The sequence below is a fragment of the Mixophyes fleayi genome, chromosome 5 (assembly GCF_038048845.1).
Source record: "Mixophyes fleayi isolate aMixFle1 chromosome 5, aMixFle1.hap1, whole genome shotgun sequence".
Taxonomy (NCBI): domain Eukaryota; kingdom Metazoa; phylum Chordata; class Amphibia; order Anura; family Limnodynastidae; genus Mixophyes; species Mixophyes fleayi.
The window spans coordinates 192,844,709-192,872,455 of NC_134406.1; the positions used below are offsets into that span (position 1 = coordinate 192,844,709).

The following is a 27,747-nucleotide window of genomic DNA, read 5'->3' on the forward strand; positions in this document are numbered from 1 at the left end:
ATGGTTAATAATTAATTTTTACAAAATGAACCAACACATACCACTCCATGGGTTGGGAATAGCCCTAATGCTAATCAGAGGGTCCACATTTTGGTGTGGGCTAATATCCCTAGAGAACCCATCCCAATGCTGACTGGCCTAGGGCTACTTTGGCACTATGGCAATGGGGGATCTCATGTTAAGGGATTCCTTGCTATAGTGCCACCAGCCCTGGCTGGCACAGGCTAGTGCCGCTACTGGTAATTTCTTTGACACTCCATGCCTTTTGACAACTGATATTGCCAGTACCAGCCTAGGCTGCCAGCACTAGTGCTGGTTATGCTTTGAAAGGAGGGTCCAGTGGGAGAGCAAACTGAGACCTAAATGCTTCTACTGTATATTTGCAGCAACCAAAAGTGTTTTTTAGACTTGATTGTTGCACTTACATCCCACTCCACATGACCCCTATAATCTTTTGCATTTAGCATATATTTAGGGGTTATTCATTGTTGATTCACTTCTATATTTTTGAGGGAGAACTGACTGTGCTTTCCGGTTACAATTCTACCAGCAGCATAGGACACATGTTTCTACAATAAACTAGAACACAGGCAGAAAAGTAATGGCAAACGCTAATAATTATAGCCACTGGTAAAACTTTTTCTGACAATATTCCAGAGAATCATGATCAGGTTGAAGCACTAAAGAATTCTCTTTTCTGTCCATAAGTTGCACAATTTGATGTCGTTTCATCCTCTTTTCCAGTCAAACTCCCATCAGCATAGATTTTTTGGATTGTTAATAGTTTTCTCTTTTCCTGGGAGGGAGTTTTGGTGACAGTTTTCTATCTTTCTTTATTATGCTAATTACCACTGACATGAGGTTTTTCTGTCATATTTCGTTTTCTGTCTGTAAGAATGACTGAAGAGTTTGTGTAAGGGTTTCTTGGCAATGTGCAAGCACTCAGGTGCTCCACAATAAGAGCCCATAGTTAGTTTAAACAAATACACTATTTGATAACACAATGAATTGTCTGTGTATTTGTACACCTATATATATAATGACAAGTGCAAAAAAACCAGCATGTTGTAATAAGGGTTTAAAATGTATAAGAAAAAGGGAACAGGTAAATCAGACAAGCAATGCTGCTGAACAGTTTACACAGATATGTGTACAGTAGTCGGCAGTGCTAATAGTCACAGAGAGCATTCCCAGATGGTTTCTCCTAGTACAATCCAGAAGGAATGCATGTCTTCTTTTAAAAGCTTATAGACATGTGATGCTTGCTCATTTGACTCTTTAAACTCTATGCACTCTTATTGGCCTGCTTCTCCAATAGTGTCCATCTTACATACATAAACATTAGAGAATCAATACAGGAATAAGACTGGGTTATCATGTTGCAGAAATAGGCTTGTGGCTGAAATGAATGGTAGAAAAAAACTTTTAACTTTATAAATAAAAATATAAATAAATATTTTCATATACATTTAAAATGACTTTATTAACAATTTTGCAAGTTTTATACTAGGTGGTTAAGTACAAACATGTTAGTTATTACATTTATGTTATTCAGAGCTGTAATATTCTGTATAATCAATATATAATAATGTCAAATACTGACTTAATTTGCTCTTTAAAAATGAATGAATAAATAGAAATGAATGCAATACATGCAGATAAATAAATGTAAGAAAAAAATAAAAAATAAAAAAAACCCAGTCTGCTATGAAGTAAACATAGGACCTGATTCATGTTTGGACGCAACTTGCGCGCGTAGTTCCGACTGTATTAGAATCGAAGCGCACCTCAAGATGCATTTCAGTTTCAATCTGGGTGAAAGTTCAATCTGCCTAAACAGTATTTGCCTTACGTCGACAGACAGAACAGACTGCAGTATATGCACAACCATATGTGCGATATAAGGTCGCAGAACGCAAACAAAACATATATTATAATAAACAACTATTAGCAGTATAATCATTAATATAAATAATGATTTTCAAAGGAAATCTTTAAATACATAAATCAAGATGCTTTCAATGCGTACTGTACACACAATGCTTTTTATAGTCTATTTTACTTGAATTCACATGTTCTGTGCTAGCTAGAGGCACGCATAATTGTAGTATTTCACTAAAGACTGTGCCATGTCAGTTATCACTATCAGTCAGCTCTTACACCTGCCCTGTAGCTGGTGCACATGATATGGCTGAAACCAGACATACTTAAAAGAAGCCCAGGACTTGCATCAGCCGTATTTGCATCGGAACTCCCTCAGCATACCCTTACTGTACATGGCCTACGTTAGCCCGGCCACTCCCTCCCCCTGTTCCGCCTCTCAAGTCATACGCTGTTGTAAGTATCACTTGCGTTTGGAAATTAATTTCATGCAATTACATTGATTGGCATAAGGTATGCGCAGAGATATTTCAGGCAAGATACGCTACGTAAAAGGATGTGCGTCTGAACATGAATCAGGACCATAATGCTCAAACCAGCAAGTTTTTTAGGACTTTAAGACTTAAGTGTTTGTACTGCATTTTAACTAGAACAATCTTCATATTTGTCTGTCCAATCATTACAGGTTTGGTATACTTTTTGGGGACAGAATGTTTATTTATATTTAAATATATGTTTATGGGAGTATTATTTTTTTTTACATTTTCTTTTATGGAGACACAATATTTGTTTTTTTAATGCTTTTGATTACTACAACATGTGTTTACAAGTAATAATGTAAGCTTAGATATCATTTACTTCTAATTCACGTTAAAGTATTTTAAACTCAGTCTAACACTAGGGGCACTGTGCAGATGTCGATCAAGGACTAATAGGAGTCAAATGCTCTCCTTTCTCACATGGTGATGTTGTCACAAGAACCTCCGTGTGTCTTGAAAGAAATCAACCTGCACACAGCATATTTTATGTTAGAATGCTTTGTGTGGTGATCTAACTTATGCACTGTACAGTAGAAGTACAGACAGATAGAGGGATGTGCACACTGATATGTACAATGTGGAGTGGAGTTCAGTGGCTGTAAATTAACTGCTTATTAATAATATAACAGCATATAACTGCAAAATGCTCTAATCTATAGCAATCAAAACAAATGCTATCTTTAATTGTTGAGATGGAATTTAAAGTAATGAAATATTTGACTGATTACTGTGGCTTGTGCTTTTGTGCATTTATTTATAGTATTCATTTCTCATATTATAATAGACAGAGCAAACCAAATTCAGAGTCCAGGCCAGTACCATAACAAATAATAATTTACTGATGGGAAGACACCTAGTTTATCGTCAACTTGTGGTGGAATCTGGAAACTAGGGGCAATTGACAACTTCCTAATAGCTTGTAACTGTTTTATTTTTTGTTCATATTTCAAGATCTCTGCTTCATAATATTACCAAACAGAGGACAATTCCCTTTTCGCAAAACCAAGAGGAAATGGTGGATGGAGCCTGTTTACCAGTGGTTTGCACTACTGAGTGCCACTAAGAGACATGGAGTCTAACACCCCTGCAGCCTTCACTGGGAATCTCCAGAAGGAGGCATGGGCTTTGCTGGGTGGGACATGCGGGTCGCGGCCCACTAAGTCAGTCACTGGAGAAAGGTGGGTGAAAGAAGTGTAATTAGACAATCCTAGGTCAAGCCAGCCTGGAGTGCAGTGCCGAATCAGAATGCAGAGAGTGGTCAGGGAAGCCAAACGTCAGAGCTGGTGAGGAAGCATAGACAAAATCAGGATCCAGATGGAGAAGTCAGAAGCCAAGCCAAGGTCACAACAGGGAACCTATGCCAGCTTGAGCAGGAGTTGGGTAGCAGTGATCGGCGCTCTAGACTGGGGAATTCACAGAAGTACCTGGGACGGCCGTGTGAAAGTCGCCTCCTGTCACCTAGCAGGGAGAAGAAGGTGACCGTTCCTGCACAGCGGGGAGAGAGTGGGCAGAGTGCGGGGATGGCACCTGACATCCCTAATTTCACTCAGCAAATTCTGTACAGTCATGGCCAATAGTTTTGAGAATGACACAAATATTATTTTTCACAAATTCTGCTGCCTCACTTTTATGATGACAATTTGCATATACTCATGTCATCAAGAGTGATCAGGTGAATTGTAATGAATTTCCCTCTTTGCCATGACAATGAACTTTATTCCTAAAATGCATTTCAGCCCTGCCACAAAAGGACCAGCTGACATCAGGTCAGTGATTCTCTCATTAACACAGGTGAGAGTGTTGACGAGGACAAGGCTGGAGATCACTCTGTCATTCTGACTGAGTTAGAAAAACAGACTAGAAGCTTTAAAAGGAGGGTGGTGTTTGAAATCATTGTTCTTCCTCTATTACCCATGGTTATCTACAAGGAGACAGCAGTCATCATTGCTTTGCACAAAAAGGGCTTCATAGGCAAGGTTATTGCTGCTTTTAAGATTGCACCTAAATCAACTATTTATCGGATCATCAAGAACTTCAAGGAGAGGTTCAATAGTTATGAAGAAGTATTCAGGGCGCCCAAGAACGTCCAGCAAGCGCCAGGACTGTCTCCTAAAGTTTATTCAGCTTGAGAATCGGGGCACCACCAGTGCAGAGTTTGCTCAGGAATGGCAGCAGGCAGGTGTGAGTGCATCTGCACGTACAGTGAGGCGAAGACTTTTGGAGGATGGCCTGGTGTCAAAAAGGCCAGCAAAGAAGCCATTTCTCTCCAGGAAAAACATCAGGGACAGACTGATATTCTGCAAAAGGTACAGGGATTGGACCCTTTCAGATTTTTTCAGATGTTTGGGGCATCTGGAAAAACGCTTGTCCGGTGAAGTAAAGGTGAGCGCTACCATCATGTCACGGTTACAAACAGAAGTACAGCTAGGAGTCACGAATATGGTGAAAACACTCTGTGTTTAATTGCAACCAAGTATAAATAACAGGTAGTCAGGAGTAGTGGTAATTACCAGGTGCAGGCTGATGCAGGAAATAATATAAATGTCCAGAAACAAGCAGGTACACAGCTAATCCAGGGAAGCAGGGGTATGAACAGATTCCAGGCAGCATGAACCAGAGGAGCAAGGCAGGAGGAAGAATCCACAGGTAACACAGGATATGACATCAGAATAGGACAACAATAACCAGCCATGTGTGCTGGGGAGGAACAGGTATATGTATGGGGAATTGGGACACACCCAGGTGCATGGGATGATTGGAAAATGGGTTAACCCCTAATGCAACATAAAAGGCACAATAGCAGCATTTCTGGTGATCAGAGGTACTGCTGCAATATATGAAAAGAAACACACAAAATGAACAAATAGTAAAGTCCAAATGTCCAGGAGGCAGGGACTGCCAGGCAAAGCAGTATACTGTAAATAGATCGTTACACATCAGTCCTGTGTCATGTCAACTGTAAAGCGTCCTGAGACCATTCATGTGTGGGGTTGCTTCTCAGCCAAGGGAGTGGGCTCACTCACAATTTTGCCTAAGAACACAGTCATGAATAAAGAATGGTACCAAAACATCCTCCAACCATCCAAGAACAGTTTGGTGACGAACAATACCTTTTCCAGCATGATGGAGCTCCTTGCCATAAGGCTAAAGTGATAACTAAGTGGCTGGGGGATCAAAACATTGAAATTTTGGGTCCATGGCCATGGAAACTCCCCAGACCTTAATCCCATTGAGAACTTGTGGTCAATCCTCAAGAGGCGGGTGAACAAAAAAAAACCCACAAATTCTGACAAACTCCAAGCATTGATTAGGCAAGAATGGGCGGCCATCAGTCAGTATGTGGCCCAGAAGTTGATTGACATCATGCCAGGGTGAATTGCAGAGGTCTTCAAAACGAAGTGTCAACACTGCAAATATTGACTCTTTGCATAAACGTAATGTAATTGTCAATTTGACACTCCTGAAATGCTTGTAATTTTACTTCAGAATACCTTAGCCACATCTGAAAAAAAAGGTCTAAAATCACTGAAGCAGCAAACTTTGTGAAAACCAATACTTGTGTCAATCTCAAAACTTTTGGTCATGACTGTATGCTGTTATTCTACAACTACCACAATCTTGTTTACTATGTCACATTGATGTTACATTATTATTTGTTATTAGTCATTATTTATTTACCATTATTATTAATCTGACTACTCAGATCTCATGTTGCATGTACTTATTGTTATAATTGTTAGCATAATATGCTAGTCATTGTGGTCTTGTAATTGTGGGTAGGAATATTTTGGCTATTTTTAGGTATAATAAGCAGGGTTTTGAGTGCTATAATATATGAGTCATTGTTGGATACAGTATACTGGCTGGGTATACATGTAACTTCAGGGATTGTAACCATTTACCAATGCAGACATTCAATAACATGTCAACAAATTAGAAGAGAAGAAAAACTGGGGTGATTGTCAACTAAAGGACTATGTAAAAGAAATAACAACATGGGCAGAAAGTAACTTGAGCTCAAAGATGAACAACATGACGCCCTTTGATAATTCACAAAATGGATTTATATGGAAGGTGCAAGATAATACATCTTAAGTCGCTACTCCGATTCTGTGTGAATGTATGTATATATATATATATATATATATATATATATATATATATATATATATATTATATGATTGGATTACGGCGCAGCACAAAATCCTGTAAAAGAGGTAGCTGAGGCAGTTTTGGGATTGTATCTGATGAGGAATTAGATGTAGCGTAGTGGTTATATTTAAAAAGTACAAAGTAGACCATTTTCTGTCTATTGTACATATATAATCAACATTGTTTTCAACAAAGGTAGACTTTAAAACCAGACATACATGAAATACAGTAGCAGTTTGGTTGTACTTAAGGTTTACAAGTGTTTGATTGCACTATACATTCCAAAGGCATTAAGAACAGTATAGTTTCAATAAGCAAAATAAATTGTGAGAATAAGGAGCCTTTTCTTTAAATAAACTAATCTTATACGGTTTGGTTGATTGTGTAACTAAAGCATTTCAAGTGAAAATACAATCCTTATATGAATGAGCACTTTATCCATTTCAATATGTTTAAAGTTGTAAAATGTTTGCATGTGCCAATATGCAATAATACATAGCAACCAAGTAGACATTAGTTGTCAAAACCAATTGTTTGCAAGAACACTGGGACTAGGGGTAGTCTGATTCATTTGCCCACACAACATTGTGTGGGCAAATGAATGCTCCCTCCTTTCCCCTCTGGGAGTCTCCCTGTCATCCGTGCCCTCCCTCTTGGACTCCGTCGTTGGCGGACCTTCCCCTCTCTCCTCCCCTCTAGCTGTGCTTTGAACTCACTGAGTTACTGTGCTTATTGTTTACTGTACTGTGCTGTCTCACCTCGTATTGTAATTTTGTTTGTCCCTGTACGGCGCTATGGACACCTAGTGGCGCCCTATAAATAAAAATTAATAATAATAATATTAATAATAATAATTGTGCTCCTGAATTGCAAACATAAGCACAAAATCAGAACTACCGTCACTGCCGGATGTACAAACACTATGAGGCCTGGAGAAAAGGAACGCCCAGCAATGCCAGGTCACCTTCCAGAAGCCACCACTTTACTCTAAGAATAGCACAGCATTAGCCTCTTCTAAGCAGATGACAATCGCCACATGTGTCATGTGCCACAGTCAGAGTTTGGGTCTGAGAAAAGTCCCCTATATTGTGCTCTTCAGAAAGCAGAGTGGGGGCTTGAGAGGCTTGAGTAACATTGCTGGGCCCTCTCTAAAAATTTTGCTATAGGGCCCAGTAATACAGTGCTCTGCTTCTGTCTTCATTGAGAGAAAATTAATGTTTTGGTTCAAAACTGCTGGATCAAAACTGGAGAAATAGACAAGAAATACACAATATTGTTCCTCTTTCACACAAAACCCCACGAGTGTTCAATTGTACTACTGGGATTAAAAGTCTTCTGGTTGATGCACCATGTGCAAATATCCTCCAATAGATAACATTCTATAAATAGGCAAGTTCTGTACAGTTGCAAAGTCTTCTCTTAGTTGGCTACCTGATGGATGAATGAACAGACTGGCAAACGAAGGGCTAATAAAATTGAAAAGTTCTACAGTTGGAATTTCTAATTAATGAGACAGTTCCATTTTCTTGCATCAATCATTAGTTACATTATCTGCAAAATTTATTTTCACTACACAGTGGTCAGTAATGATGCCTTTCAGACTTTGGGTCCAAAAATGTACTTGTTACTTAGGTTTCCACAAAACACTCCCTAGTTTGTACAAATTATATTTCTGTGGTAATATTAGATTTTACTTAAAATACAAGGAGAGCAAAAAAACACATATGGGGATAAAGCAGCTTCTTCCCGGCTGCTGAGAAAATACCAGCATTGGAAGAGGAACGCGTGGAAGGGAGAAGATCGTCCGTTTGTAAGAAGAACCTGACAGGGTAAGCTAGAGTTAGATGTAGGGTTAGTATCCGGACGTCTCTCCCTCTCAGTGTGCTCGGCTGCGCCAACACTCTGCAAAAGTGGCTTAAATATTAATATGCTATTTATTACCAAATCAGAAGACATTTAACCTTCTATGTGCACTATCTTTATCCCCATATGTGTTTTTTGCGCTCCTTGTATTTTTCATTAAGTGACCTAATTTGACAGGAGCAGCACTAGCATTAGAATGAGAGCGCCCACTTGTTTAATTAGATTTTACGTTCCACTGGGGCAGGGTCTAATGTGAATAAATAAACTGTCTCTGGTTGTAAAGTACTGTGTAATGTGTTGGTGCTATATAAAATATAAGACATAATAATAAACTAGTTTTGCTGCAAGAGGAATAAAGTAAAATTTTAAAGGTGCCCATACAAAGGCCAATCCTATCATTTGGCCCAGGACTGGATCAAAGCATGGTAGATCCAAAGTTTTGGAGGCTCTGCTAAGCATACTTTTAGAGATTTACTGCACATGCTCTGGCCACTCTGCAGATGAGCAGAGGGAGCCTCAGGATGGTGACCCAGCATTGCCAGGCAGCCCCTAATCTCCAGGTCCTACAGTGACATCACCCCCTACAGTGGCAATAGTTCTGCCACCGATTTGGACTGATCACTGAGTGGCTAGAGCTTTATTTTTATTGTATTAGATTTGGCCATGCAAGTCTAGCCAAATCAGAAGATGCACTCATTAGGTGCTCAGGATGAATTCCAGATCTGATGCGGCACCTTTAGTGCTGTTGGACTATGACCCAATAAGGATTTACCACCCATCCCAATCAACATGTCATAAATCAGAATCACATAAATATTGGTTAGGATCAGTGGCCAAATAAATCTAAAATGTCTATCAAAATGTCTATCAAATTCAAAAACAGATATTGACATCTTAGGCACCTAAATGACCAGATTTAATTGGACAGACTCGAGAATATGATTGGTTGATTAATGCATCTAAGTGTGTGTAGTGTCAGTAGCTGAATAGGCTAAATATGTGATCTAGTCCTTTGGTCCAACCACTGTGTATGGCAAAATCAGTCATAGGTTTGTTCGTTCTGTGATTGGAGTATAAAAGTTGACATTTACTATTGTATTTTGTAAAACATGAGGAAAAAAGTACTTTTGGTATCTTACAACAACATAACCCTTACCACCACTTTTGAGAATTTTGATAATTTTGTTCATAATGTAGAATGGGAAATTCCCCAGGGAAATTAGTGGTTGGAAGGCATGAAGAGAGTGGGGAAAGCCAGAGAACTTTAGCACCAGGCCGGCATATTTTAGCCTGGGGGTGGGACCTCGGCTCTGCAACCTATCAGAAACATTTTAAAGGATAAAAAATACAGGTAGCCCAATGAATCAGCCAAAGATAGTCCATAAGGGTCCCGGCCCAGGGGGCTAAAGAGCTGGGGAAACATTAAAAAAGGCATCTATCCAGTAATATGATTAATACAATATATTATTCACTTTGATAAATAGTAAAAATAAAACTTATTCTCCAAGGAACTATTCTGGCAAGTAAGCTGTAAAACACTTTCACTCACCAAAGATCAGAGCAAACATGTTTCCACTTTCACTTAAGGGTAATATGTCAGGCTACCCGATCAGAAAAATTATACATGTGATCATAACTCCCAAAATTGCAGAGAAGGAAATTGTAACAAAATTTTACTGGAGCCACGACCCACCCACTCAGAGCCCAATTTGCTAAGCCCATATGTATGGTTTCCGTACATTAGGACTATCCCACCAAAAAAACAGGACTGGTGGGTAAATGTATGAAGTATTGAAGTTGTCCATATTTACATACATCTGCTACATTGTTGGTTTTCACTTACAATAAAACATGGATTGCAAAAGAATAACATTGAAGGAAAACATAACTCCTCAATTACTAGCTGCTAATGGTTTCCAAGTATATTGTACGGGATACTTGTTCACAACAGCATTTGACTTATAACATGAACATACATAATCCTTGTTCATTAAGCTTCTCTCATTAATTGTACATGAATTTTAAGTATACTGTATGTCTGCACTTTACAGTAAGCATGCATGTATATGAACTAATTGCAAAGAAGCCATGTAGAATGCATGTCTGAAATTCATAACCAATCTGCCAACAATACAAACATTTTAAATAAGTGCAGTGGTTTGTTTGACAAGTGTTTTCATAAACAATCCACCTCTTCTGAAAGCCAGAGTTTCCTAAGCCATAGTTCTAATCACTACTGATTGTCTGTAGGAGTGTGCATATTTGCATCATAGTTACCTACTCTCATAGAATGTACTTGAGACTCCCGAATTTCTAGGAGTTCTCTTGGACTACCGATAGAGCAGTGCAAATTCCCGCATCCTGTCTGCTGAAATGAAAGGGGTGGTGGTGGTGCTTAATGTCACAATTCATTGTGAATTACGTTATCCTGGTCCAACTACCCTACTGTATTATTCTAAGAGTGACGACATTGAGCATCAGTGGGCGGACCTTAATGACAGGATACGTGCGGCCTGCCACCTCCACAGAATATGTGTCACACATCGAAACTGCGAACCAACCACCCGAGGTCCAGTGCACTCACCTGCTTGTGCTCCCTGAGCCTCCTGTCGGCTCTGTCACTACCATGCACAGACCCGTCTTTTATCACCTCCTCTTCCCATTAATTGGGAGACTAATTATCCCACAGGATATTTAAAGACTCTGTTCCACAGGAGAGGTGCCTGTTCTTTGAGTCAGCTCTGTTCCAGCACTCAGACGTGGCTCATTCTGCTCTCCTGTTTTTAGGCCTGCAGACTATTCTTCCTTGTGTCAAGCAACTCTGCAGCTAACCACAGTGGTCTTCATATCTGCTTCAGATTGTCACTCCTTGTGTCCAGCAACTCTGCAGCTAACCACAGTGGTCTCCCATATCGGCCGCAAACTATCGCTCCTTTTGTCTGGCAACCGAGACGCTATCCACAGAGGTCACTACACCTCCTGCAGAATATCGCTCCCTGTGCTCAGCAACTCTGCAGCTATCCACAATGATCACTTCTTCTGCCGCAGACCAGCGCTCGTAATTTCCAACACTCCTTCAACTATTTCGGACCATTGGACCTTTTCCAGTCTCAGTTTGATCATCTCCTTTCCCAGCCCCTGAGTTCTCTTTACTGCTTTTGCCTAGCACTCACTCAGAGGACCCCGACCTATGCGGTAGTGGTCGCAAAGTCCATACCTCCTTGCAGGGGTCCCTGGTGAAAACCATCTGCCTCATTAGACTCTGCACCTATGGGCTGGGTAGCGCCTAGCCAGGAAGACCTTGAGGACCGACAGTCATAGTGACTGTGACAATATGGTCTTATAATAAAGATTAATGGCCACCTCACTTTCATATAAGATGAGAGGTTTTCTGTGAGCAAAATACAAAGGTCCAGTAATCTTTAGCACCCAATTCATCAATCTAGTGCAAGACAGACAACAAAAACAAATTTCAAATTGCATGTCTTGAGTCGTTTGGACTATTTGTTAATAACCCTAGTCGTCAAGACATACAGAAAATACATGGTAGAGGGACCTATAGTCTACAAATCAGTCAACACTGCATTGTTTTTCCTGAAGCTGTTCACTGATTACTTTCATTAAGAATGTTGGCCAACTCTGATACAATCAAAATAAATAAGTGATAACTTGGGTACCTGTTATTTGGACCATACATTTGTCTGAATACATTTGTTCTGTAGAAGAAATTGCATACTTTCAGGGCTGTGAACATATATTTCAATAATAAATCAATAAAAACGGAAGAATATTAAACAATGCACGTAACATTGACAATATACCTTTACATTGTTTTATTATGATTCAAAAAGTCACACGGCTTACACCTATCTACATGTTATCTCTTTTATCCTATTGAATCAGAGGTCTGGGTTTAAATTCTTGCCCCGGAGTCTGCAATTGTTGTGACCCTTTCTATACCTCTTTGCTGCAGAATTGTAGAACTCTATTCCTTTCCTACCATTGCATTGGTAGGAAAGAACCACATTCTTGAACCCTTCTCTAGGTAAACTACATCTAACCAATAAAAGTCTTACTGCATACTTGACCCCCACCTAGTACCATTCTGGTTTTAGCCACAATACAGTGATTTTTCACTGCTTCAGTTTAGATTTTTACATGCACTCTGTATTGTATTACTAAACGAAACAATGAAGTGTATTAAAATGTTGTTGTTTTTTTACTTGTTACTTAAAAATAAATAACATCTAATCCTGTCGTATCACTAGAATAAAAGTAAAGTTTTAAAAGATATATATTGGTTTATTGTGATGCTGGTGTAATTCTGTTACTACCGTCAATGAAAAGGCCTGGCCATAAAATTACTTTACAAGTGTCTATATAACTTTTCTATGACACATTCATAGAAGTTGCTTTAATCTACAGAATTGGTGAAACATTTTGTAATGTCAGCTTTCTCTAAATACTTTCTGTGAACACCAATCCAGGCTACTCTTTTCACCAATAGCAACCCCTTTTCCCTTAGAGCTGGATATTTTCACAGGCACTTTCCTGAACTCAGGACTTCTGCATGGAGTTATTGGTGTTTAGCAAGAAAAAGATGTCAATTGACAATGGAGGAAGAAGGCAAAGTCATATATATTGAGAAAATATACTGCTAGGAACCAGGCCATCAATAGCAGTACATAAACAGCAGACAAAAAAAACTTCAATTAAACCATAGTCAGAAACTATTATTATTAGTTTTTATTTGTCTAGGGTCAGAAAATTCTGCAGCACCATAAAGTGAAATTAGATCAAAGATTGGAAGGCCTGATAAACAGTTGGGTTTTTAAGGAGTGTTGTGGACACGCTGATTGGGTGTGGAAATGTATTCCATAGGTGGGGAGTGGCACAGGAGTACAGGAAATGGGAGCTGTATGTGTTCATCAGTGTCCAGGCACTGGTCATTGGTAGAGCAGAGATGGTGGTAGGCAGTGTGAAGTGAGATGGGGTCAATATTTCAAAGGTGAATGCCGCAGGCTTAGGATATGGAAGTGAAGTGAGAGGGTACACCCAGGCGCGGATATGAGGAATAGTGAAGAGTGTTGTATATGAGGAAAGAGATGTTCGGGAGGGGGCTAGATACTCTTGAAGGAGGGAAGATGATGAGCTTAGTTTTTGACAAGAAGCACCTTAGGTAGCATTAGAAATCTATGAGGAGACAGCTGGACACACAAGAGAAAAGACAATGGAAGAGGTTGAGGGAAGAGAGGTAGATTTGAGTGTAGTCTGAGATAGGATCCTGGAGTTTGAAGAGAAGTGTGTTGTAAGTAGGTATGACGAATAGATAAGGTAAATTGAGCAGATGCATGGTGGTGTAAGAGATTATGGATGAATGTGGGTTAGTTGTTGTAAGTATTGAGAAACGGGGGAGAAGCAGAGCAGTGGAAGATGTACAGTTGTCTCAAGCCTTCCTTTGTCCTCAGATATTGCAGATGAAATAGAGCAAAAAGTACTTTAGTTTTGGTGTGGAAAATAGTGGTAGTGGGAGATAACAGCAGTTGAAGTAGTGAGATGATATTACCTGTGGATAAGACCAGCGATCACATTGCCAGGCAAAGGTGAGGTCAGAGAAAGCTGGAGACAGGGCTGGAGGTGATGATCATCACCATTTATTTGTAAGGCACCATAAAGATCTGCAGCCCTGGACAATACCCCAACTCATACAAAATAAAAATCATACATAAAAACAGAACAAGTATATATGAGGCTGATGAAGGAAGTGCAGATGAGACGGAGAGTAGAGATGGCACTGCTTGTGAGAGATTACTAGAGGAGATCAATCAAGGTCAAGGTTTTATACATAAAAAGCAATAGTATGAAAAAGCGTCAACTTTAACAATAATGGGCAATAAGAATGTGTTGGAGTAACCACTAAATATGTGTCATGCACCTATCAGAGTGTACAAACAAATCATGTTACCGAGACCCAGCAACTTATGCACGTCCATTTGGTGCAACGTCCAGCGAGGTACATAATTAAAAGTCAGATAGGTCCGTGCCTAATCCATTCTACAGGTAAGAACCTCAGACATTTACAAGACGGCAGTGTCCGTTGCAGGCACTAGGAAACCCCTCTGTTTGCCTATGCTTTATTGCATGTTATTTGCATTCCATAGGCACATTGATATTAGACACTTTTACCCTTACCATTGAATTACTAATTATTAATTGATTTAGCGTCCTCTCAGAAGAATAAACTCCTATCTGTTAGAACATTTAACCAAATGTTAAAGTAAGCTGAGGATCCCATGTCACCTGGTTTTCACAGTGCTGCCCTATATTGTGTAACTCTACATCTTTAACAGAAAATTTCCTTCCTATGATTCAGAAATGTTTTTTAATAAACTCGGCAAACTTCAGATCACTTGGGTGTCCCAGTTTCCTGTTTTTTAAATCATGGGAATTGAAATGTTAGCTGAATTCAATAAATTAAAAATATGTTACTGGAAATAGTAAGATAAGGTACTAAAAAATGGTGGTGTATCAGTGTGTTTGACCCACTGATAATATGTCAGTGAACAATATAATATTTCAATATTTCAAAATTTATGGTCTTCAGTGGCGACTTAGAAGCACAGACTTCATAGATGTTTGCTTAACTGAACAAACCTTGTTTATTTCTTGGTCAGAGAACTCCATATCTGGCTGTTTCTTTGGATTTATGGTCTACTCTTCTAATGAAAAGAATGCTAAATAACTGAAAATTTATGTATATGGTCTGAATCACATTGGATAAAATAGTATATAATTAAATTAATAAAGATTACCGGAGAAGCTGAAGGCCACATAGAAGCTCTGTAAAGGCATAGAAAATAAATAACTATTGCTTTTGAATTATCAATGTACAGTTTTCATTTAGAAGGGACATTTTGGTCAGAGTTTCTTCCTTACACATACAAAGTTTGCTGTACATAATATAATGTAACATCTTCTTAATATTTCTTAGAAAGATCTTGTTACAATAAGATTTACCTATTTATACAAATAAATCCTGGAATAAATATATAAAACATTTATCTTGTCAAGACAATGCTTTATTATTAGCAAAATACAGAATTGAACTGTATAACCCATAACAAACAATCAGAAATTTGCTTTTATTGATCTACTGCAGTTTAAGGTGCTGACACATGGACCACTCCAGATACATGACCCACATGGGCAGCCATTAGATGCAATCTGGTCATTCAGCTCTTGGGCTGAACAGCCAGATGTGCGGTGCAAGCTGATAATTGCATTTTCTGGCATGTATAATGTTGTTTTTGACAGGATCCTTATATGGCATTGTGGTAGTCATTGGCAGAGTGTGTATGGAAATGGGGTTGGATAAGTAGGGGGGAGAGGAGTGGTTGAGTGTTTTGTAGGTGAGGGTAAGGAGTTTGAATTGGATTCTGAACCCGACAGGGAGCCAGTTTAGTGACTGGTGGATAGTCTAACTGGATGGAAGAGGTAATTATTGAGGTCAGGCAGCAGTTATTGGCATAGAGGAAAAATAGGGAGTAAGTAGTGACCGGCAGAAAAAGTTGGCAGGGGTAGAGCGGGTGAGAGAGGGAAATGAGTTGGGTAGCAGCATTGAGGACAGAATAAATTGGGGAGAGTCACGAGAAAAAAAGGTCAAAGAAGACAAGACTGAATGAATGGTTGCATGAATTAAATGAAACTAATAAATGAAACTAATGAATTTAGATGGACTGCTAAAACAAGCTATAGGGCCCATTTATTAATTAGCAGAGTTTTGACCCTTTAATTATCATCTGTCATTGCAATGATGACAGATAATTTTTGGTAATCATTTATTAAGAAATTAACCTGGCACACCGCTTCCAATAGGAGGCTATCCCGGCGATTATTTCACTTACGTTGTCTCTTCTTTCTGGTCACTATTGCTTTGCGCATGAGTCACCTAAGGTCACACATGTGCAGAGACATACTTGCCATAGTGACTGGAGGGGAGAGCAGGTAAGCTGTGGTGAGAGATCCGAAGATCCCTCTACTGCAATGCTCTCCCTATAGGCTTCAGATGGCTAACGATGTTAGCAATTGCGGACAAGTTCCAAAAAGCTTTGGTTTTTGGAACTTACTGGTAAATGAGGCATCATCATACGGTGACAGTTGGATCGCAGCATATATCTCCGATATATGCTAATATCCTATTTTAATAAATAGCAATGATACTTAATAATGCGGTTATGTGATTTTCAGCTCTTAGGAGCTTGGTAAATAGGCCCCAAATTTGGGATTGGTTTCCAGATTTGTAGAAATATAATTAGTGCATTGCAATACTGAGTATTGATAGGAGATTATTATTATTGACATTGGTCACAATACACATACTTTTATATATTTAATAATGTGCTCACCCTGACCCCAACTGGAAAGATAATGGACTTCCCATGCTCCAAGTATTATAAGTTTTTTAGATATGCAAGCTTAAAACATTTTTTTTGTACTTTTAACTACAGTCAAAGTGAAAAATATATAACAATCAACATCTGTTCAAAATGTATCAGATGTCAATTGGAACATAGAGAATATGTGGTCGGAGGATGGTCACATCTGAATGTGTATGGGGCCGTTGTTTCACTGCAGAAATGGTGCTCTATTGGATCTGACCTTTCAGCTCCAACACCAAATAGGTGGATCTTTCACATTTGTCCAGATTTTGCGAGGCTGGATGAAACTGTATGTATGCTCATTTAATTGTGAGCTGTATGTGTGGCGGTGTACTGGTATGCAGTAAGGATATTTGTGTTAGGACTGCTGTACACAGATGCATTATGCCTGTATGCTATCCGCTGAGCTCCAGTGAGTTGAAATCATACACATAGAATTTTTATTTCAACAATATGGTACATTCATCGCTATATCAGACACACCTAACTTTTCACATGAGTGTAATTGAAAATGGACCAACGACCAGAAATATACTTGTAAACTATAGTGCAATTTTGGACAATTAAGATGCATGATACAATTGTATGCCTATGTATTTATTTTTTTAACCCTGTATGGGCAGCATGATGGCTAAGTGGTTAGCACTTCTGCCTCACAGCACTGGGGTTCAGAGTTCAATTTCCGACCACGGCCTTATCTGTGTGGAGTTTGTATGTTCTCCCCGTGTTTGCATGGGTTTCCTCCGGTTGCCTCCCACACTCCAAAAAAAACATACTGGTAGGTTAATTGGCTGCTATCAAAATTGACCCTAGTCTCTCTCTCTCTGTCTGTCTGTCTGTCTGTGTGTCTATATTAGGGAATTTAGACTGTAAGCTCCAATGGGGCAGGGACTGATGTGAATGAGTTCTCTGTACAGCGCTGCGGAATCAGTGACACTATATAAATAAATGGTGATGATGATGATGATATGTGATGTGTGCTTTTCACTACAAACCAATTGTACTACATGTTGTAAATAATTACTAATAAGTATGATGGCTGAAACCCCAAAGGGTTAGTTTCATTATTGATTTGCTATTTTCAAAACCTCAGTATCCAGTATTCAGGCCTTCAGAATGTAACTTTTTGTGAGTCCCAACTGAATCTTCAAAGTTCTGCTAGTCATATGAAGAATTTAACATTATTTTGGGGGCTAGATCGCATTTACATTTTTTAACTACCATTGATTTTTACTATATTAAGTCGAAAGGCGACACCGTTAAGTCCAATAAATAATTAATAAAATGTGCATTTTATCTATAGTACCATTTTTTAGGTTGTGACATGATTGTTCAGTTGTTTATTTCAATATTTTAAGGGTCAAGGAATGTAACAAGGTTACTTAACTGAAAACAGTAAACAAAATAAAGCAAACATAACTTCAACAAGCCAAAGTTATAAATTACTGAGCTTTGTTTACTAAGTAGTAGTCCTAGAAACCTACCTGTATATCTATAGTCATTACATGCTTTGCTAAACTTTAGAAGGAGAACAAGAGTCCTTGTAATTTGTTTGAAAATAATTGCTTGTGAGTTTGCCCTTTTTCTCAACTTGTGGAAACAGTTGTAGCTGTTGAGCCAGTAAAAGAATGTGGCTTTATAAATCACTGAATGTACATCTATGCTGCATTTTCCACTATGAATATAGAGAAAACAATCAGCTCTGAGACTTTTTGCCTCTATACATTATATGAATACAAAAAAACCTTACTTTTGTTTACATAAGTGCACATAAGTTTTCCTTACACTCTAAATTGGGCTTTTGTTTACTGGTTCTATAGGGAACCTACAAAAGGAAAGAGAAGAAAGATTAATAGCATCAAATGGCTACATTTTGGAGGGATGAATTACAGATTTTTTTTCTGTAAACCGAGTCTGTGCCCCCCTTGCATAATTACATACAGCAGAAGCAATGGTTGAGAAACATTCCTATTCAAATAAATGTTCATTAATTTCCCATTTTAGGTATTGATGCCTATAAACTTAATGCAACCATGTTTATTTATGATAAAAACAAGAACTGTTTCCAATGTATTTATGTGGGACTCATGACATCCAGCTGAAAAAAATGGCTTTTTGGTTGTTGGCATTCTTTACAAGTCTGTTGGTGCAGGTTGTACAAATGAAAATGTACATGTTTTCTTTAAGTTTTAGATAATATTGGTTCAGAAAGTATTACCAAAGTTGTTGTGATGAATGACTGTTCGCAAATACCATAGCACTGAGTGTGTTGACCACTTACAACTTAAAAGTTTATTTAAAAATAATCCAGAATTAAAAAGTCTCAGTACTCAAAGAAAAATAGATGAAGATAATATCAGGGTGACTTTAAATTGGTTCCAAAAACCCAATCATTGTTACTATTATTTCACATTAAAAATCTTCATTGGCCTTTTGCAAGAAGTTTCAAAACAATACAATAAAACTACTAGTTACAGACTAAACAGGCACAAACGGTTCCTGGCATGATCACAGTATAATCTTATGTAGCAAACTTGTGAGATCTTCTCATAAAACATGTAAGTCAAGCGTTCCCCAGGCATTCATACGGAAATATGAGGTTAGCTGCCATTTCAGTAGACTTTGTGACAGGGACTGTGATGCTTGCTGATTGAGCACTAAGATCTCATTGTTCCTGTGCGCTGCAATAGTTTTCTAAACCTCTCCTGGCTGGGAGGATGGGAGGAACAGATCACTACATATGCGTAACAAGTGTGACATGACATCTACTACTGTGTCTTTATTTTATTTATCAACCAGAAATATTGTGTATATCTATATATACACATGCATAGTGTAAATATATATATATATATATATATATATATATATATATATAGATATATCTATAGATATATATATATAGATATGCACAGTATATGTATGCACATACATACACATGTGCATGTATATATACATACTCATAATCTACAAACTAATAAACTATTAGCAGTGTGATGCAATATTCCCTCTGCAAGAAGAATATCTCAGAGTCATTTGATGCCTGCAGACTTTCCCCGCGTTGAAGCAGAACTTTGTGTGTGCTGATGAGACAATAGTAGATAGTGTGTGTGCATTTAATTTAGGGCAAACCACTGCCCTGCCTGCGGGGGACACGCTAACCTATACATTGAGAAAATGACTGAAAGATATAGTCTCAATTCCCTCACCACTTTTTCACGTATTACCGAGTGTACTAAACAATATGCCTTATAACTTTAGCAGCAGAAAACCGCCGGTGGGGGAGGATTGTGGCAGGGAGACAGCACAAGCTACAAGCCGTGTCCCCTCTGAGACAGTGGTGCAGTCTCAGTCAATCATGTGCACTTCTTTCTTTATTGCATTCAGTGCATGGTTTCACCTTCAGATTCCTGTTTGTCTGTGTCCTCAATAAAATATTATATATTTTATCAAAAGCTAAAGGTAAGTCGTTTGCAGGATTGGGATTTGTGTGTAGCATATTATGGAGATGCAGCCAAGCTCGTATTGTGAAATTAGCGGCCAATTTGTTGAGCATTTTGTTGACTTATAATGTTAACTTTGCTTTTTTTTTTACCTACCAGTCTATTTTTTTTTTTCCATGATCGTTTTACTGCAGTGAAGATATGGAGTCCTGAGCCAACCTTTTCTCAGATAGGTTAATGAGGGCGCTATAACTTACTGTATTGTTGTTTGTGCTTTCTTTAGAAACAGGGGGAAAAAAAAAATAAGCTTCAGTATAATGCTGGGAGGATGGTGACGGGTCATGTAGCTTTCGAGATGGACTAGCACTAGCTACTTAAATTATTAAGGGGCTTTGCTGATCGTATTGATTGTGTGTGCATAAAATGCCTGACTATGCTTTTGTCTGCTGAGGGTTGTTCTTCTTTTTTTAGTTACATTACAGTATCTCTTTCTGACTATATCACAAAGCCATAAACACATCAGAGAAGTATATACCATTTATCAAAGGAAGTTGGGGGTGGAGGACAGAGTACACAAGCTATGCAACTATTATTTCACGTGTAAAACATTTAGCAGCATAATTCTAATCTTTATTGATTTTTATTTCATAAACAATGGTTTATTGTGTTGATGTTTTAACTTTAATGTTTATTACTATGTATATTTTTATGCTAATGTATTTTCAAAGCTCTGATTACTTGATATAACCCAGATCCACATAAGGATCTAATTGGAATGTATGTGCTTGGACAAGTTTGGGAAAGTTTGCATGGGTAACTTTGTGAAAAGCTAACTGGGTGGGGTATTGAAATGGGCTGTGTATGTATGGAGGTTGGTGTAGAATGACAATCAGCCCTTGTTTGCTCCAAACCCAGCTAACCTTCAGCAATTAAGTATTAGAGAGGGTTCTGTATTTTAGCAGAAAAGTGTTGGTCTGTCCTAAGCTCCATCGATTATAACCATAATAAGCCTTCACTGGCTCACAGTAGGACATGGCACTGCTGAGTCTATATTTACCTATTGTTTGGTATTGAGTTAGTTATTATAAACCGATTACGTTTGCAATGAGCTACATGTCTAGAAAATATCTGGTGCTTAATAGAGAATATGTGGGAGGGTCCATTGAAGTGTGTGTCTATGTGTATGGATAAATGTGTACGTGTGTGTGTGTGTGTATATATATATATATATATATATATATATATATATATATATATATATATATATATATATATATTCTGAACAGGGGGGTACTGTAACCTGTGGAATTTGTAATGCAAATAATCCATCTGGGAGTTCTGGCAAAACAATTCGGTATTTATAAAGTGAGAAGTGGTGATATACTGTATTTAAAATAATCACTGTCTTTATATTCACAAGATTTAGTGTTTATGTGAAGTAAGTGATAATATATATATATATATATATATATATATATATATATATATATATATATATATATATATTTAAGTCTAATAAAAATAAAATAAAATAACGTGTATGTGAAGTGCTTACAGGGAAAACAGATTACAAGATTAACATCTGTTAACATGATCGTTTATCTCCAGCCAAAAATAGGTCAGTCCTTTCTTAAGGAAACACGATTGCTGGCGCATGATTAAATAATGAAATGACATTAACGTATAGGAGACCTTGCCCATTACATGTGGGCTGGCGTGCGAAAATATTTTTTTAAAAAAAATTCCGACATCTTTGTAGATCAATATAAGGTCAAAGTCCCTTTTTGGGTAGAGGCACAACTCCCTTCCCTGTCCCATCCCCCCACTTCTCAATGCTGCAATTGACTATTTCCTGCTACCAGTCTCGAAACAAAAGAATATATAAGATCTGATTATTTAGTATAGTAGTAAACTGGCTTCTAAGGGGCGGAAATGGAAAAGTATGGGAGGTCAGATGTATTTTTTTATATGTATGAGATACTTGCAAAGGGAGAATTGCATAAACCGATGCAAAGTAGCTATGATTTGCTTATCCCCTCCCTTTAGAGAAGAGGGACAAGGTAGCACACCAATCCGTGGCATCCCCCCCTGCTCCGGTGGCTTATTGTTGCTCTATACAGTGTCAGAAAGGGGAGCTCGTGCCTCCCATCCTCCAAACCTCTGAGGCAATAGCTCATCTGTATTTACTTGTACGTCCCTCACTGTATCTATCATATGAAGCTGACTCTATAGTCCCCATGTCATTTACACTGCACAAGGGAGGGTATTGAAGAACAAGGGTGGGTGTATGGATGATATTTTCTCCAACACCAGTTTGTTTTTTTATTCTCTTAACACAGAGTTTGCCATTAAAATGTTATGAACCTCACATTAAACGATTGCAGAAGACCTCTATTAAGCTATTTACTGAATGTATGGATAGGAGAGATTAGATCTGTGTGGAGTAGAACTGATGAGCTCTCCCATTTCTCCTGAATCCTACACCTATCGTTAATGTCCTGCGAGTGGCGGTGGCTTATGCTGTACTTCAGCTATCTTGCTGCACGTACTGTAAGACCTGCAGTGTGAGGTCTGCTTCCCAGGGAAAGGGCTTTGCGTTGCCCTGTTTACTGCAGCGGAGTTGAAATTAACCCTTTCACTGCTGCAGGTGTATGATTGGTAAAAGAATAAACCAGCACCTGTTCTTTACTAAATATGGATGCTTCGTGTACACCATGGACAGTAGACATGTTTGATTTATCTCATCTATATTGTTTAAGTTATTCCCTATATTTTAAAATATCATTAAATATTGCAGTTTGTGTGATATAACGATCTTTCAATACTATATATAAGCACATTTACACAATGAAACAATTGTGTTGTGATAAATATGTAGGTGATTGTCTTTATACAGCTCTATAGAATAGGTTGGTGCTATATCCCTTAGATAATGCCACCATTTACATCTTGTACATCAGTAGAACAATTGTTTAAGACAACAGATGGGGAAACGTGCCATTAAACACTCACTGGGAGTGTGATAAGTGTAAAATCATAAATATTTTCAACTTTAAGTTCTCAACTTTGAAAGAATTAAAAATGCTGCTTACTAGCCCAGACCCATGAATACCATGAATAATGACCATTTCTGCTCTGCACAAAAGGCACATTCAGTAACGGAATGTCTGTCAAGAACCCATACCACGTTATATGCATAGCTAATCCCCCACCCAACTTTGCTTGCAAAAAAAATATATAATCCTTTATAAATTGTGTTGCTTTCATGAAAGCAGCTTAAAACCCCATGATGTTCCAAAAGTGTATTGATGCAAATGTCTAAATTCAACGTGACGTTTCTTCTGCTTTGGGGTCTGTCTTTTTCTTGTTGCTAATTGAAGGTGGGAGGCATACACAAGGGGCTAACTAAACTCCTATGCAAGACACGTCAGCTTATTTTCACTTACTACAGCAGTCTGGAATATTTGAATGACAGGTCGACTTTCAAAATAGTGCAGATGAAGGACAGTGGCAAATTGGGCCACATATTTTAATTAATGGTCATTTCCCATATAGTCCATTGTATGTCTAATATTAAAGTTTCTATAAACTCAGCCTCTTCCTTTGAACTGCTCACCACCCATCCCACCGTTTGTCCTGGTTAATGCCAAGAGACCCAACTACTAAATACTTTTGGCTTGCAATCTCAACCTATCTACTTGTGGCAGGATTATCTGTGCCTCCCCCTAATGGTCTGTCCCTGAATGAGAAGCTTATTGTGCTTTTGAAATGGGTAGGCGAGGAGACAGCCAGCAATATTTTTTTTTCCCTCTGTTCTCCCCCCTGTCCTGTGCCCGCTCCTCCCATCACTGGACTTGTCATAAGTCTTTTTTTTCCAAGCCCTACCACAGCTGTCTATTAGTGCCTGTGTGTGTGTGTGTGGCAGATACACTGCTTATGTGTATTGATCCCTAATTAATCAATCGTGAGGATCTAAAAGTTTGCAGTAAACTAGCAGTAGCCATACAGTAGCTGGGAGCTGGTAATACCTATGATTGCTATTCTCCTTCTCCTTTCCCTCCTGTACCTGGCTGGTGAGCTGTTGCTGTGCTGCTGGCTTTGCAGTGTACAGAGGAGGAGTCCCGGCTATTGCTGGGCGTGTATGAGCGGCTCCCCCCTCTATAGACTGCTAGTGAGGACGTCACACTGTGTACTGGGAGTGAGAAAGAGGAGCTCAGCAAACAGGCATAGCCCAACTTCTAACCCCCAACAAAGCCCTATTACACTAAGGGGCACCTCTTCCGTGGGCAGCAGTCCGCACTCATTGGGGCCGCCATTTTTATACAAATAACTTTTTATTTTGCTTTTTTCATCTCCAATTGAGGAGTGAGACATCAAAGACCTGGAAGTGTTTTTTTTTCTTCTTCTCCCCAATCATTATATTGGAGGTGGATTGGCATTTTTTTTTTTTTTTTGGAATTGCTTGGTGCCGAGACGCAGTGATTTGGAAGGTAAATCCAGGGAAATAAGTTTGTTGTGGTGCTTAGAGTGCAGTGCAAGGCGTGGCAGCCATTGGGCTGTGCTAAAGTGTATCTCACTCCAACGTATTGTCTTCAAAAGGAAGGAGGGGGGGAAGCTTAGTAATGGCTTTGCCAAGTGCTTGACTGTGAAGTGCAGGAGACTAGTGAAAGCCCCCAAAATGCAGACTCCCGTCCTGACTTGTTCAATGTGGACTTTCCATGACAAGGAAACAATATAACTTTAAACAACAAAGGGGAAGGGAGGCTCACTGCTCGTCTTTCCCTTCTAAGCCCCAGGGCTAGCAGGCTGAAAACTTTACTGCCTCTTTCCTTTGTATATAGGTCCTCAGCAGAGCCCACATTAGTTTACCTTAATGGTGCAACTTGATCATTACTCCACCTCCACAGAGGCTTTGAAAAGAAGCTTAATCTTTGGAATGCTAGGTTACTGTGAGAGCCATTGGTCTGATTAATAATTCATTGCTCCAGACCAAGCAGCTTAGAAAAAGTGTTTAAACCTATATCTATACATTATACTCCTGGAATATTCATATTCTGTGATAACATGGCTAGAGCCCTCATGACCATATGTTCCACAGTAAACATACATTATTCTTTATCTTGAATAGTATTCTGTGTTTAAAAGGAAGTTGCAAGCAACAAAAAATGTTTGTGTGAATGTGTATACGAAAGGAGATGAAGTAAATCCATTACACTGTATTGACATTCTGCCAGGCTTTTTGTTGTAAATGCTTAACTGTTGCATAATACTCAGCTACTTTTATGTGGTAAAAATATATAACCTAAATATGGTGAGTTTATATGTGTGTGTGTGTATATATATATATATATATATATATATATATATATATATATATATATATATATATATATATATATATAATCACTCAATTTCATAGTGTCAGTTTATTATTGTTTTTACTTTGTGAGTGGCATTGCTTAAGAGCACCTGTGTTGAAATTAGTGTGGTGCAGTTCAGCAATTCAAGGAGACATCTTTAGTATCCCAAGGGTAATGGCAATAGCCATCTTGAATGATCTGGGTTATGAGAACTCATTATGTGTGTTTCTTTGAGGTCTCCCTGCACAGGCTGTGCTGTATTTAGCGCTTCCAGATCTTAGAAGTGGCACTTTTCAGAGTTAATTACTAGCAGATTGCTGAAGATACTAATTCATAGCCCCATTTGCTTGGAATACTGCTATAGTCACACAACTTTGCATGGCATATGTCTTTCTTGACTAGTCCTTCTTTTCAGTTGTGTAACTAAGGTTATGTTATGTGAATTTAATGTGTTGTCCTATTTGATAGCTTAGTGTGCTAAGGCAATTGGGTCAGGACGACCTTTGTAAAATCGCTTGATAATGGTGGTAAGAAATTCTGTATCAAGGCTAAAACTCTGTAACTGTACTGAGGGATAGAAGGAGGGAGGGGGGTTATTTTATGTCATGAGCATTACAAAAATGATCTGTTATTGCTAAGAGGCCACGACTGCAAAATATCAGTCTTGTCATCAAATACTACTTTTTAATTATTATTTTTTTCTGAGATCTACACAATAAGCATTTATATGATGTATTTGGATTGTGCATTATTTATGAAAATGTAAGGGTGTAAACTATTCATTATCACACACTGTAGTATTTTACTTTATAGACTATATGTTAATTTTAATGGACTGATCTACTGCATGTTTTACACTCCATTGTAAATAAGACATATATGAACAACAGAAATAGTTTCCATGAGTTTAAGTTAACATGCATTTTCTACAGTGGTCTGAAAGGACCGTTGTTCTGTGTGACTTCTGCAGTGCTCTTGTGTGTGTTTGTGTATAGCACAATTGACATTTTCTGGAATGGAGTGGCAAACAATAGCAGGACATTCATACATTACAGCCCCAGTGTCTCTGTTTGTTCTAAGTTTCACAGGTGGTGAATTGGGTGTGCTTGGTTTAGAAGCCTGTAACTTTTTTTTTGGCAGGAAAGTACAAATTGAGCAATCTAGGTTTGTACACTTAACGATTTTACTCAGAAAGGTCACGTTGTTTTTAATATCGGTTGTGGGCAGTGCTTACAGTAGTATTCCACAATCTCATTATGGGAGGCGATTCCAGACATCTATCGATCATATTGCTAAATAATCAAGTTATTACGTTATGTCTACCTCAGAAAACTCATTTATTGTTAGACCTAATTACAATTTTGTGAAGTACTTTTTCTTTTACTTTTTAAGAAATTGCCTTATACACAAACATGTCCAATGCTTAGTGACTGAGTGAACAATTTATATTCCAAATATGCAAAAGAAATTACTTGGTATGTATGTGAGTGTGTATATACATGTGTGTGTGTGTTTTATGTTTGTTTGTTTTTTTACACAATTTTGCAGAAGTTGATGGAGACCTCTTAGATTTCAGTTTCTAGATATGAAAAAATATAAAAATAAATATGACCATACAGAATAACGAAACATCCACTTGATGTGCATGGTTGGCATCTATGATTGGTAACATACTAGTCGGGACTGCTTTCAGAAATCCCTTATGAAATGTTGTTTGTATAGTAGTATTTGAGCAATGTTCCCACTTCCAAGTGAAGCCTACACCAAATCTCTCCACTATCTCCTCAAATAACCATGTCTACCAGTTGACCAAGACATGGAAATACTTAGAACATGGCCTAATGATGAAATTTGTCACACTAAAAGATTTTCATAATCTTTTAATACACCTGTTGCATGTTACCGTCAGTATAACCGTAACTTGGGCATTTTTACTATGTAGGAAATTATGGATTAGTCTGTATTTCGGTGGTGTATATTGCAAAGCTTTGGAACGTTATCGGTGTAAACATGGCACTGTGTGGAATGATACATAGGCAAAGTATATATATTTGGCTTCAAAACCCTTTTC

At 38.3% G+C, this 27,747-nt stretch overlaps 1 protein-coding gene across 2 annotated transcripts in view; it reads left to right on the plus strand.

The window, feature by feature from the left end:
- The first annotated feature begins 20,249 nt into the window (after positions 1-20,249).
- ZNF516 (zinc finger protein 516) overlaps positions 20,250-27,747 on the plus strand; it is a 79,256-nt gene continuing 71,758 nt past the window's right edge. The window contains exon 1 of one of the 2 annotated variants that reach the window (XM_075213216.1): positions 20,250-20,335. The gene's annotated coding sequence lies outside the window, so the exon portion shown is untranslated. Of the gene's footprint in view, positions 20,336-24,487; positions 24,807-27,747 lie in introns of those variants that run through there. The other variant, XM_075213215.1, reaches the window with a different exon arrangement.